This window comes from Bos javanicus, chromosome 2 (genome assembly GCF_032452875.1).
Source record: "Bos javanicus breed banteng chromosome 2, ARS-OSU_banteng_1.0, whole genome shotgun sequence".
Lineage (NCBI taxonomy): Eukaryota > Metazoa > Chordata > Mammalia > Artiodactyla > Bovidae > Bos > Bos javanicus.
In genome coordinates this window covers 6,442,487-6,457,115 of record NC_083869.1, presented here as the reverse complement: position 1 = coordinate 6,457,115, position 14,629 = coordinate 6,442,487, and the positions used below count along the sequence as shown (strand labels likewise).

Genomic DNA, 14,629 nt, shown 5'->3' with positions numbered 1-14,629 from the left:
TTTTGCTTTGGCTCCATCCCTTCATTCTTTCTGGAGTTATTTCTCCACTGATCTCCAGTAGCATATTGGGCACCTACTGACCTGGGGAGTTTCTCTTTCAGTATCCTATCATTTTGCCTTTTCATACTGTTCATGGGGTTCTCAAGGCAAGAATACTGAAGTGGTTTGCCATTCCCTTCTCCAGCGGACAACATTCTGTCAGATCTCTCCACCATGACCCACCCATTTTGGGTTGCCCCATGGGCATGGCTTAGTTTCATTGAGTTAGACAAGGCTGTGGTCCTAGTGTGATTAGATTGACTAGTTTTCTGTGAGTATGGTTTCAGTGTGTTTGCCCTCTGATGCCCTCTTGCAACACCTACCGTCTTACTTGGGTTTCTCTTACCTTGAGCGTGGGGTATCTCTTGACAGCTGCTCCAGCAAAGCGCAGCCATTGCTCCTTACCTTGGACGAGGGGTATCTCCTCACCGCCGCCCTTCCTGACCTTCAACGTGGGATAGCTCCTCTAGGCCCTCCTGCGCCCATGAAGCCACGGCTCCTTGGACCTGGGGTTGTTCCTCCCAGCCACCACCCTTGGCCTCGGGCGTGGGAGCATGGGGTAGCTCCTCCCGCCCGCCGCCCCTTGCCTGGGGTTTAGGGGCGTGGGGTAGCTCCTCCCGCCCGCCACCCCTGACCCCGGACGCAGGGTAACTCCTCTCGTCACTGCCCCTGACTTCAGACGCTGGGTATCTCCCCTCGGCCACCACCCCCCGACCTCGGACACGGGGTAGCTCCTCTCAGCCGTTCCTGCGCCATCGCAGTCTGGTACTCTCGGCCGCTGCCCCTGACCTCGGACGTGGGGTAACTCCTCTTGGCCACCGCCCTTCGGGCATGGGGTCCTCCCGGCTTCTGCCCTGACCTCAGACATGGGGTGGCTCCTCTTGGCCACGCTTAGCGCGCCCATCACAGCCGCCTGCGCTTTAGCACGTGACATCTACCAACCCTAAAATGGACTGGTGCAACACTTTGCACTTTAACTATGGACATCACATGACTTTTAATTTTGATTCTGAATGTTTTGTTCTTGCTGTTTGTTGGGGATTTTCTCCCTGGGACTTGGAAGCGACAAACCTGAAAGAATGACACTCGGACAATCTCTTGCAGGGACTGACAAGTTTATTTCTGCAGTCAAGCTTTTTTATAGAAGCAGAAACAAAGAGCTTAAAGTATACGGCCAGCAGAGCGCATATGGAGTTAACACATAATCAGTAAAAACATTTCAAGGACAGCGTGCTCTAAATGACTCATGGGCTTATCCCACAACCCGCTTTCACAAGTAACATCCCTATTTATTATTAAATCTTGGCACCGAGCATAACCAAAGGCAGGAGATGTTTTTCTGTCCGTGTACAAAGCTGGGTACTTCTGGCCCTTCGCCATTTTCCCAAGGACTTTCTCCTTTTACGGCTATTTTGTACTACGCTTCCCAACATATCCTCCTTTTGTTTTTAAATTAAGCATGGCGGCTGCTAGTTGGACTCCATTGTGGGAGGCACAGAGTCTTGAGTAGAGACTTCTGTATGCTATAAGCAAAGACAAAAAGAGCAGGGTGATTAATACATATATAAAAATATTGCTTCCTGAAAGCCAAGCTCTAGGGTCTAGAGACGATAGGGTTTTGGTTAAAGTATCATAGAATTGAGTGCTATACAATTCTGTAGGTACCCTAACTTGAAAATTAGCAACTTGTTGTTTCAACAAATTGATGTCTAAACTTGAGTTATTTGTGAGATCCTGCAAATGCACCTTAACTTTATTCCAAGGATATTCAGTGCTATTATAGGGCATGTTAGTCAGAAAAAAAAAGTAAAATTCCAGTGACAGCGTATACATGTTTGGAAAGTCAATTGCTGCATTTGATCTCCTAAGTAGATAACCACAGTTTGTAACTCATTAATTCCTGTTTGTAATTGCTGATCTATTTGAGCTCGTCGAGTCCACAGATCATGAGAGTCTTTGTGCCAAGCAGTGATAAAATCATGATTTTGTATAGAATTATGTAAAGCCATACCAGACAAAGTTCCTACAGTCACAATGGAGATAAGGCTTAAGATGCCTGCAATAATCCACCCAATGATGCGCTTAGATTGCCTAAGCCCAGTTTTCAACAATACAGAAAGAGATACAGAATCAGTCCAAGGTTCAGTTAAGTTTACAGGAAGCCATAACTCAGATCTTTGTTTAACTAGCGCAATGCTAACACTGTGATATGAAATGGTGTGATTAAGGCAGGTATACAATGCACATGCAGTACAATTGACAATCTTGGCTGATAAGTCAATATCAAAATGCCCTACAATAAACAAGTACTGAAGGTGAACACATGACTGAACATAGCCAGTACTATTATATAGGAAGGTATAATTAGAAGGACGAAACATACCCACAGTCCCATAAACATTAGCGAAGTGCTCTAAAGCTGCTGGAATTTTCTAAATGTGCCATTGCTCTGGCCCCACAATGGGGACGACAATCCTGGGTCGTGGGGAGTGATAAGCCCCCATTATACCAATTCAGCAATATGTTCTTATCAGTCCAGAAGCTTGTCTTAGAGTTATGAAAGCCTCCAATGCTTGATCTATTAAACCAGTAGCAATTATGATGTTCCTCCTGCTCTTCAGAACAGTTTACATTGCCAGAAACAGCATATCTGGAGTCATAGGAGTTTCAGTACTCTTCAGTGTCTGCTCAGCCTGATGAGTCATGTTTTCACTTGAGCCCATGTCGGGTAAGGATTCAGATGATGGCGTTTCCTCATTGGCTCCTCCAGGGTCATTGACGAGACCCTTCGTGTCAATTTCGTCACTTCCCAAGGGAATCCGGTCTTGGGGTCCCTCTCGGTAATGGACTTGGCGAAGGGTAACCCAGATTTCCTCCCCATCTGCAATGACAAGGCCATAACCCTTGCCTAGGAGTTGTAAGATTCCTGGCAGCCATTGATTAAATTGCTTATAGCATATTGGTATATTGATTTCTAATTTGCTGTTTTTGTCTTCTGCAAAATGTCTATCTGCACCAGTGTCAGAATTATTTTTTGTTAAGTTTAAAAAATTTAGGGAATAAAAAGTTAAAGATAATAATAATTGAGGGTTCATAGGATAAGAAGTGTATCTCATCTTCCATATTCCCCCTTTCTGTTTTAGTAAATGAGTTTTTAGGGTGCAATGGGCTCTTTCAATAATGTCTTGACCCTGAGGATTATAGGGTATTCTTGTAATGTGAGTGGTGTTCCATTCTGATAAAAATGAATGAAACGAATGAGAGGTGACTGTAGGTCCATTGTCTGTTAACAAGACAGAAGGAATCCCCATAATGGGGAAGGTGAGTAAGAGTGCAGAAATGGCGTGTTTATTGGGTTCTGAAGAGATAGGTATTGTCCAGATAAAGTTGGAAAATGTATCTATTGAGACAAAAAGTAAAGAAAATTTTCTTTAAGGAGAGTGAGTGAAGTCAGATTGCTAAAGGGAATTAGGTTGTTGCCCCCGGGGATTAACTCCTGAAATCATAGTTCGTAAGTGCAGAGGGGCGCAGACATCACAGATTTTAATAATATGCCATGTTTCAGTGAGAGGAATATGGTATTTAGAGTGCAATCTGTTAGCATCGGTATGAAGATTAGCATGTTCGTCATTGGCAAATGTAAAAATGGGAGCTATGAGCCTGTCAACAGCATCATTTCTTGTGACCAGAGGGCCAGGTAAACTTGAATGAGCACGTATATGTACAATAAAGAAGGGTTCCGTACGTGAGTGAATTAAAGCTTGAGTCTGTGAAAAGAGAGCATATAATTCTTCATCTAGATTGTATAAAAAGGCGGTAACAAAATCATGAAAAAGGGAAGCAAGGTATTTGGAATCAGTATATACGTTGAAGGATAATGGTTGAAGTGACAAAAGAGCATATAAAGCATACAATTCAACTCTTTGTACTGAAGAATAGGTAGTGGGTAATTTCTCTTTGATATCAGGGCGGACAATCTCTGTTACGCTTTTCTTGTTGCCATCAATGAAATAGGTGGGTGCACTGGAAATAGGCTGGGATGCAATGATATTAGTTACAATGAATTTAGTACATTGTAGAAAGTCCTATAATTTTCCTTTCGGTAAATGAAATGAAATAACATTTTGAAAATCCTTTAATGCCATTTGCATGGTCAAGTTATACTGTAAGGCAATTTGCAATTCTTTTTTTGTCAAGGGAACGTGTATTGCATATGGATCAAATCCAGGCAAAGTTTGTACATGGCTTCTTCCTGACACAATTAAGTGCCCCATTTTCTCAATATATGCTACACTTTTTTTAGACTGTTTTGTGTGTAAATATACCCATTCTATTGGGCTCTGTTGAGCTATAATTGCAGTGGGTGAATGTTCAGTGGGGAATATATCTAAAGAAACTGGTTGATCATAATTTAGCCGAGTTGAAAAAGATTGTTGAATGTGTTTCTCCATTAAGGCCAGTTCTTCTTTGGCCTCTTTTGTTAGTTGTCTAGGGCTATTAGGGTCAGGGGATCCCTTTGAAATTTTAAATAGATTTTGTAAGGCATAGGTGGGGATGCTGACAGATGGCCGCAGCCAATTAATATCTCCTAGCAATTTTTGAAAATCATTCAGTGTGCATAGAAATTGCATAGAAATTTGAGTTTTTTGAGGTTTGATTTTAGATTCTTCCATAACATGTCCTAAATAATTAAAGGGTGCTTTCCATTGAATTTTATCTGGTGCTACAAGCAGGCCATGATTTTGAAGAGTAGTAATAACTTCATTATATAACTGTTGTAAAGAGAGTTCAGATTCCATAGAGAGAAGTATATCATCCATATAATGAATTATAAACGCAGTAGGATACTTGTCTCTAATGGGTTGTAATAATACAGATATGAGATATTGGCAAATGGTAGAGGAGTTCATCATTCCCTGAGGTAGCACCTTCCATTGGAAATCTTTTAACAGGAGCCATGTGATTTATAGAAGGAATTGAAAAGGCAAAACGTTTTCTATCTTTAGGATGCAAAGGTATAGTAAAAAAGCAGTCTTGCAAGTCAATAATAACTATAGACCATCCTTTTGGTACCATAGAAGGGGAGGGCAATCTGGGTTGTAAGGGCCCCATAAGTAACATGGTATTATTAACATTTCTTAAATCTATCAACATTCGTCATTTTCCTGATTTCTTTTTTATTACAAAAATAGGGGAATTCCATGGGGAAGATGAAGGTTCTATATGAGCTTTTTGTAATTGTTCATTAACTAATTGTGTAAGAGCTGCCAATTTTTCTTTAGTTAAGGGCCATTGAGGTGTCCATACTGGGGTATCAGATTCCCAATCGAGGAGCAGTGTTGTTAACTCAATGGCCCCCATTAAAAAGGTTCATTTAAAGAAATTGTGGCTTTCGTTTGTTCAAGAAAATCCCGTCCCCATAAATTGATTGAGATATTAGTAATATATGGTTTAAGATAAGCTACAATTTGATTAGGGCCCTAGAGACATTACTTTGCCAACAAACGTTCGTCTAGTCAAGGCTATGGTTTTTCCTGTGGTCATGTATGGATGTGAGAGTTGGACTGTGAAGAAGGCTGAGCGCCGAAGAATTGATGCTTTTGAACTGTGGTGTTGGAGAAGACTCTTGAGAGTCCCTTGGACTGCAAGGAGATCCAACCAGTCCATTCTGAAGGAGATCAGCCCTGGGATTTCTTTGGAAGGAATGATGCTAAAGCTGAAACTCCAGTACTTTAGCCACCTCATGCGAAGAGTTGACTCACTGGAAAAGACTCTGATGCTGGGAGGGATTGGGGGCAGGAGGAGAAGGGGATGACAGAGGATGAGATGGCTGGGTGGCATCGCTGACTCGATGGACGTGAGTCTGATTGAACTCCGGGAGTTGGTGATGGACAGGGAGGCCTGGCGTGCTGTGATTCATGGGGTCGCAAAGAGTCGGACACGACTGAGCGACTGATCTGATCTGATACATTTGTAAATAGGATGCATTGACAAAAGTTTGTGTGGCATTAGTTTCATTTACTTCTAATAGTCTAGAAGGAGCTATAACCTTATCCCAATCAAGGGGCCATTTTGCATCTCTAATGATTGAAATGTTAGCTCCAGTATCTAACATGCCTGTAAAATTCTTTCCCTGTATGCGTAAAGTAAGCATGGGTTTCCGATGTTCCTTTAATAAGGTAGATAGTGCAGCAGTAAGGTTGGTACTGCCAAAGCCTCCCTGCCGAACTTTATCAGATGCCTTCATTGGTTTGACATATGGTAAAAGTAATAATTGTGCAAAATGTTCCCTTTTTTGTAAGTATACATTTCCCATTTTCACAACATTTACCATAATATGTATTTCCCCTTCATAATCTTCATCCACAACACCGGTCAATACCATTAAACCTCTCATTGTGCAGCTACTACGTCCCAAAATCAGTCCCATTGTCCTGGGTGGAATCGGGCCATAATATCCAGTGGGAATTTTGTGGGGGTTGTGTAATTCTAATAGTTCCATATCATAAGGACTAGGTATATCAATGCAAGCATTCTTAGATGTAACTGCTTGTAGCATCATAACATTAGTTCCTCCTTTTGTAGTGGGGCTAGAGGACGGCCCCTTTATTAGTTTCCCTGTTGTTTTTGCTGGGCACCGGGGTTCAAGGTGTTTGCATCCTTATCAAATTTAGAATGACATTCATTCAGCCAATGGAACCCCTTTTTACATCTTGGACATATTCCTGGGGGTCTCTTCTTATTAGAAGTAGTATTATTTTTTCTGGCCTGTGTTGACATGCGACATTGCTTTTTCATATGGCTGGGCTTCCCACAGTTAAAACATTTGGCATTAGCAGCTTTTTGTACATTAAAGGTTTCCAATGTTGCCAATTTTGCTCTATGGGAACTAGATCTGATATCCCTATATGCTTTCAAACATTCCACAAGAGAGCCAGTCTCTCAAATTGGTCTAAGCATGGATTGACATTCCTCATTAGCATTTTCAAAAGCAAGTTGTTTTAAAATAATATTTTGTAAAGTCACATCCTTAATAGATTTTTCAATTGCATCCTTTAATTTTCCTATAAATTGAGAATATTCCTCCTCATGTCCTTGAATATTCTTAACAAATGAACCATAAGAGTTAGTGCTATCAACCTTTGCTTATGCCCTGCAGGCAGTTTCTTTAATGAAATGTAACATCTGAGGGGTAATATTAGCTAACTGCACAATCATATCGGCCATGGCTCTTGTTCCAGTGAGTATATCATAGGTTAAATTGGCAGGGTTACCATGAGATTGCTTGTCAATCATCAGCTGTCGGGTCTCATCATTAACCCACATTTGCCATTGCAGTAATTGTTGAGGATTTAAAACCATCTTTGCTACTTGAAAAAAAAATCATATGGCATCCAACGGTCAGCCCATCCTCTGAGAAATTCTATACAGTAAGGAGAAGTAGGTCCATACAGAGTGCATGCTTTCTTAAAGCTAGACAACATGCCAAAATCTAGATTAGCCCAAGTATTTTGGTCTTGGGCAGGTTGATTAAATTGCATTGGGAAAGCGAAAGCGCAAGCAGGCATCTCCCGAGGAGGAGTGAAATGATTAGTATGAGCAAAGTTAGCAATTGCTGTTACAGGTGGAGCAGAAGGAAAAACCTTAGATTTGGGCTGTCCGTTGAATGAAATGACCTCCGTTCCAAGTGGCTTCAGTTTTGACATATCCTGTATATATATGTCTCTAAGTTGTTTTTCTAAGGATTGTGTCTGATTGAGCATAACATTCTTATATTTCAAAGCACCTTGCATATCTTGTTCCTTATGCTCATATTCATGTAAAGATTGAATAGTTTTTACTTCCAAATCAATGTATGTCTTTCAATTTGTTCTATGATAGCCCGTATGAGTGACCATGTAACCCTTGCCGACATGCTCACAAAACATTATTTTTAACCCTTTTCTATATGTCTAGATTGAGTGTCCCCTCTTCTGGGAACCATGAATTGTTCCAGTAAAATATGATAGCAGTCGTTCAACTGATCTCTTGAAACATTAACACTGTTTTGTTTCAAAAAATGATGCATTATAGAAATGAAAGGAATTTTACTGCTATGTTGTCCCATCCTACTTACCTCTTTCTGCAGGGGCTCATCGCTTTGTTCAGCCTTCTTTTCAAGTCCCTGTTCGTGGCGCCACTTGTTGGGGATTTTCTCCCCGGGACTTGGAAGCAACGAACCTGAAAGAATGACAGTCGGACAGTCTCTTGCAAGGACTGACAAGTTTATTTCTGCAGTCAAGCTTTTTTATAGAAGCAGAAACAAAGAGCTTAAAGTATACGGCCAGCAGAGTGCATACGGAGTTAACACATAATCAGTAAAAACATTTCAAGGACAGTGCGCTCTAAATGACTCATGGGCTTATCCCACAACCCGCTTTCACAAGTAACATCCCTATTTATTATTAAATCTTGGCACCGAGCATAACCAAAGGCAGGAGATGTTTTTCTGTCCATGTACAAAGCCAGGTACTTCTGGCCCTTCACCATTTTCCCAAGGACTTTCTCCTTTTACGGCTATTTTGTACTACGCTTCCCAACACGGCTCCCTGCATCTGTAACTGTATAACTGAATTTGTTTCTAGCCGCATGAAAGCTTTTAAGTTACAAATGGTTGCTCAAACTCCTGCTACTGCTGTAGCTTCCTCCAACTACTATTTGGGGCCCCTGGATCAGATATCCTTAATATGAGGATTAGGAGAATATGTTGCCTCACCAATTTAGGGACAACGCCCCTTGTCAGCTCGGAAGCAGTTATGGAACGAGAACGATGCCCCTTTTCCCTAGGCAACATAATTATCCTAAAAGATAAGGGGGGAATGAGAGAGTAATCTCCTAGGCAGGTTGATAAGGAGTCTAGGGGTCCCCAAGGAGAGAGGGGTCTGGAATTCTCAAGGAGGAAGAAAGGACAAACTTTTTTTTCCTTCTCTACATTCCTTAGGATTATATAACAATAATGTATCCTGCCTGAGGACAGTCTCTGGATTAAACCTTCTGGCTAATTCTGTTACCTTAAAATGTAAATTATGGGAGTAGGTCTGGTGAGGTCTTTACAACCTCCAGACATTCTTTGGATTCGTTGGAGAGTATATAACTTCATTGCTAACACTAGCAAGTGGGTACTCTTTCGGCCCCCTTCTGATGCCTATGTCAGAAGCTTTCTCTATCTCCTTTATACTTTAATAAAACTTTATTACACAAAAGCTCTGAGCGATCAAGCCTCGTCCCTGGCCCCGGATTGAATTCTTCTCCTCCGGGGGCCAAGAATCCCGGTGTCTTCATGTGATTCAACAACAACCTTTCAATACCTGAATGGGCTCCCCACTTTCTTCAATTTCAGCCTGAATTTGGCAATAAGCAGTTCATGATATGAGCCACAGTCAGCTCCCAGTCTTTTTTTTTTTTTTTTTTTGCTGACTGTAAAGAGTTTCTCCATCTTTGGCTGCAAAGAATATAATCAATCTGATTTCGGTGTTCACCTTAGTATTAAAGTCACTAGCTATTCTGACTTCTTGGATGTAGTTTTACCTGTTTATGTATATCATCTAGAATTGTGCCTAACCTAGAAGGCAATCTACAGCTGCAAATTTGAGTTATGGCATTTTATGTAGCATTCTCTCACTTCAGTTTCAAATCTGCTGATATTGACAAGCCAATACTAGTCTCATGCCCCATGAGAGACTCTCCCCAAGGAGAGTCTTGGGAAATAACAGTTCATTCAGAACAGAGTTTGAGAGGACCTGAACATAAGACTAAAGATTTCAACTTGGGGAAAGCAGCTTTTGAGCATGAAAATAGTCATCAGAACTGTAGTTTATGAATATTAGATTAAAACTGTGTTGGAATCAGAAAAATGAATTGGAATCAGCAAGAACAGAGGAGGGGAGGTCAGTTGAAAAAAGTCATATGGCTGAAATTCCATTTATAGCCAAATGTCTTAGTCATCTCATGTTCATTGTATTCATTCCATATAGAAGAAGAAGCTTCTTTAGAAGAACTTGAAGAAGAATTTGACATTCTTGAGGTATAAAAATATGCTATTTCTAAACTTAAAGTAAAATTTTAAATCATATATGTTTATTTTCCATTTTCTAATTCTAATGTTTGTCAATAAAATATATTAGTGACTTTAGAGAATGTCAATTCCATACTTAATGAGAATGCTATTTATGGTATATATGGACAAAAAGATACTTTAAACTTATTTAGTTTTATCTTTTTTTTTTTTTTTTGGCAGCAAATATTCAGATGTTTAGCCTGAGATGCCATCCTAAGAGGATGAGATGCCACCCAGCCATCTCATCCTCTGTCGTCCCCTTCTCCTCTTGCCCCCAATCCCTCCCAGCATCAGGGTCTTTTTCAATGAATCATCTCTTCTCATGAGGTGCCAAAGTACTGGAGTTTCAGCTTTAGCATCATTCCTTCCAAAGAAATCCCAGAGCTGATCTCCTTCAGAATGGACAGGTTGGGCCTCCTTGCAGTCCAAGGGACTCTCAAGAGTCTTCTCCAACACCACAGTTCGAAAGCATCAATTCTTCGGCACTCAGTCTTCTTCACAATCCAACTCTCCCAGCCATACATGACCACAGGAAAAACCATAGCCTTGACTAGACGGACCTTTGTTGGCAAAGTAATGTCTCTGCTTTTGAATATGCTATCTAGGTTGGACATAACTCTCCTTCCAAGGAGTAAGCATCTTTTAATTTCATGGCTGCAGTCCCATCTGCAGTGATTTTGGAGTCCCCCAAAAATAAAGTCTGACACTGTTTCCCCATCTATTTCCTATGAAGTGATGGGACCATATGCCATGATCTTCGTTTTTTGAATGTTGAGCTTTAAGCCAACTTTTTCATTCTCCACTTTCACTTTCATCAAGAGTCTCTCTAGTTCCTCTTCACTTTCTGCCATAAGGGTGGTGTCATCTGCATATCTGAGGTTCTTGATATTTCTCCTGGCAATCTTGATTCCAGCTTGTGTTGTACAAACTTAGTTACCTGATTTATTACCTTACCCAGTTGTTCCATCTGCTGTGAAATCTCATGTCCCCTTACCTGAGGCAAATTTGTTGGCACCTGTTTTATTATGGGAGGGGGCCTCCCATACACAATTTTGTACAGAGAAGAGCCATGGGACTGTGGGGTCATCCTGAGTCTGAGCAGAGCCATCAGAAACAAGTCCACCCAGGAACAGTCAGTCTCTAAGATCCACTTGGAGACTGTCTCTTTAAGTGTCCAGTTGGTTCCTTCCACCGTCCCAGAACGCTGGGGCCTATATGCTGTATGTAATTTCCACTTGATGTTTAAAGTTTTGCTTACTTGTTATACTAAATCAGCTACTAAATCTGGGCCATTGTCCGATCCAATGCTGGTAGGAAATCCAAATCTGGGAACTATCTCCCTAAGCAGGCACCAGGCTACTTTTGATGCTCTTTCAGTGCGGGTAGAAAAAGCTTCCTCCCATCCTGAGAATGTATATACCATGACCAGCAGGTAATGGTAGTGTCAGTGAGGTTTCATTTCAGTGAAGTCCACTTCCAGGTGTTCAAAGGGCAGCGTGCCTTTTACCTGAATCCCTGGAGGTTTCTGTCTGTGCTGAGAGGCAGCATTGACCTGTGAGCAGGCAGTGCAGTTCTGAGATATTGTCCTGCATAGGGAAGAGAGGTGGGGAACCAAGAAATATTTTCAAATTAGCTCTTCCAGTTTATCATGGCCTAGATGGGTCGCTTGGTGTGTTTGGCTTACCAGAGCGGGTGGAAGTTCCTCCAGTACCAAGAATTTGCCACTTGGCAATTCCCACCATCCCTTTTCAGTCTTGATGGCCCCTTCTGCTTTGGCTAGTCGCTTTTGGGCTTCATTGTATTTTGGAGAGTCTAGCGTTAGCTCAGGGAGCTCTGCCAATATGAGAGCTTTAATAGGGGCTTCACTTGTCACCCCCAAGCCCTCGGCTGCTGTTTTAGTGGTCTTAACTGCTAGACTGTTTCCAGAGCCCGAGGGGTATCCTCTTTTTGACGTCCTCAGCAGTGTATGACTGCAACCCTTTCTGGTTCCCAGGCAGCATCTAACAGGGTCTTAATTGCTTCCTTATTTTTAATATCTTTTTCACGAGCTGTCAAAGGCCTCTCTCCTTATACCGAGCCCTGTAGTGTGGCAAAAGCATACCTGGAATCTGTGTAAATGTTTGTCTTCTTACCTTTTGACAGCTGGAGGGCCTGGATTGGAGCATATAGTTCAGCCTGTTGAGCGGACCAGTGTGATGGCAGAGAGCGAGCCTCAACGATGGTTTCTTCCATGACTACTGCATGTCCCGACAGTCACTGTCCTTGTTTCACCAGGCTGGTGCCATTGGTGTACAGGACCCAATCTGGGTCCGGCATTGGCTGGTCTCTCAAGTCAGGTCTGCTGGCATATTTCCTAGTAATCATGTGAAGGCCCACCTTCTCCCACAAGAAAGAGAGTGGCCAGATTCAGGGCCTGACAAGGCTCAGTAGTAACATGGGGGTTCTCACATAACAGTCCCTGGTATTGAGTAATCCGGGATGTTGACAGCCATTTATGGGGGTCCCCTCGCAGGAGAGCATTGACCTCATGTTTACGAACAAATCTTGTCCCAAAGTCAGCTTGGTTGCCTCCCAGACCAGTAAGGCAACTGCAGCAACTGCCTGTTAAGCATCCTGGCCACCAGTGGCAACATTGTCCAGCTGATTATAAGTCACTGGTCTGTCCCAGGTCCCCAAAGTCTGGGACAACACTCCCACAGCCACCTTGTCCTTTTCAGTCATGTGAAGAGTAAATGGCTTAGCAAAGTCTGGCAGGCCCAAGGTGGGTGCTGATGTAATTGTACCAGGTTTGAGTTCTGTTACCAGTGGAACTTGTTTTGCAAGCTTGGGGTGGGTTGTCTTCCACCCAGACCTGTGGGAATTGTTGAGTTAACTCTCTCACGCGCGACTGTTTAGCCTGTCTGGTTTCCCTTCCTGGAGATCGTGCAACCTGCATTCATCTTGAGGGGTTACTGAGAGGAAGAGTAAATAGGTGGTTGGGCCCACTCAAACAGTGAGTCTTTTGTGGGGGGAAAGGTCACTTGTGCCCCTAGTTTAGACAGCAAGTCTCTTCCTAACAAAGGTACTGAGCATTCAGGGATGTATAAAAATTCATGAGTCACTTGGTGTCCCCCCATCTGATATTTTCAGGGTAGGCTAGAGACACAAAGGCTGCATTTATCACCATCTGAGACCCAGTAGCCTCTGGCTGGGTCTACTGGTGTATAAAGTCTACAGGTCTCAAACAGTCTTTCGTAGAATTCAGAGGGTGATTCGCTTTCCCTTTGAATCACTTTGGAGGGTTTTGTGATACGCATGGCTTTTTGGGCCCCCTTCTTGAGACCTTGTAAAATAGTCACCTGATATCTCTCCAGGTGGCCCCTCTCTTCTGTGTTACAGTCCCAATTGGGCCTCTCCTCGGGGGTGGCTCCTTCTGCCCACCGCTGCGGGTTTGCAGTACCCTCAGGTGCCATTTCTCTTAACCATTTTCTGGCCTCAGTTAGGATCCTGTGTCTTTCCTCAGTGCTGAAAAGGGAGACTAATAGTTGGATTATGTCATCCTATGTAGGGTGGTGGGTTCGAAAACTAGTCTCCATTAGCCTAATCATGGCTTGTGGCTCCCCCGAGTAGGGTGGAGCATGTCTCTGCCAGTTTAATATATCCGTAAAGGAAAATGTCTGGCAATAATAGGCTACAGGAGGCAGACGGTAGTGCCCCATGCGTCCTGAACCGGAGGCTGTTGTAGCTCTCTGAGGGGCATCTGTAGTGGGGTTCTTTCCCCCTGTTCCTTGGCGAAGCGCAGCCTCTGTCTATTTGCTGTTTTCTTCCCCCTTCCCATCAGTACTCACCGGGAGAGGGGGATACAATCTAGGCGGTCCAGCTGAGGTGGAATTCTGGGGGTATTGACCAGAGGTCTCCATTGCTGGGATTGGAGCCTGCCAAAAGGGCGGCTCTACGAACTCCAGGAGAGCTGGTGGAAGAGCAGTGGCTGCTGCAGGAACTTCATCTGGCCCTGGATTGGGCAGTAAGGCGGCCTCCGTTCCTGGTAGAGCATTGGGAGGCGGGCGCGTCATTATCCAGTATGGAGGAGGGGTCAGGTCATCCCCGTCCAAATCCTGTAGAATTTCCCTTTTGATCATCAGTCAAATTTTTGTGCCATTAATATTTTCCCTTTCCCTTCTGGATACAGAACCTTGTCCAACTAGGAGGGTCTTGAGCTAACCCTGGCCATGAGTCAGTATATGGATATTGATCCAGGTGTCCTGGCTCTCCTGTGACTACAGTGTATACTGCTTCCACTATTTGTAAGTTCATGGTGTTCTCTGGTGGCCATCCTACTCCCATAGGGGGCCATTCAACCTCACAGAATATGTGGAGGTGGTTAGGCTTCATCTTCACCCCATAGTCTCCTCCAAATCCCTTCTTTAAATTTTCAGTCATGCACTCCAACACAGTTGCCTTAGCTTCACTTCTCCCCATCTTGCTTGCCTTCTCGGACCTTCTTCTACTTTTCCT

At 43.0% G+C, this 14,629-nt stretch overlaps 1 long non-coding RNA gene across 1 annotated transcript; it reads right to left on the bottom strand.

Annotated features, from left to right (window-relative positions):
• Positions 1 to 1,137: 1,137 nt before the first annotated feature.
• LOC133257255 (uncharacterized) lies at positions 1,138 to 9,296 on the bottom strand. Its single transcript, XR_009739474.1, has 2 exons — positions 8,156 to 9,296; positions 1,138 to 1,562 (listed from the first exon to the last, which is right to left on the bottom strand). It is a non-coding gene; the product is annotated as an uncharacterized LOC133257255 (long non-coding RNA).
• Positions 9,297 to 14,629: the final 5,333 nt, after the last annotated feature.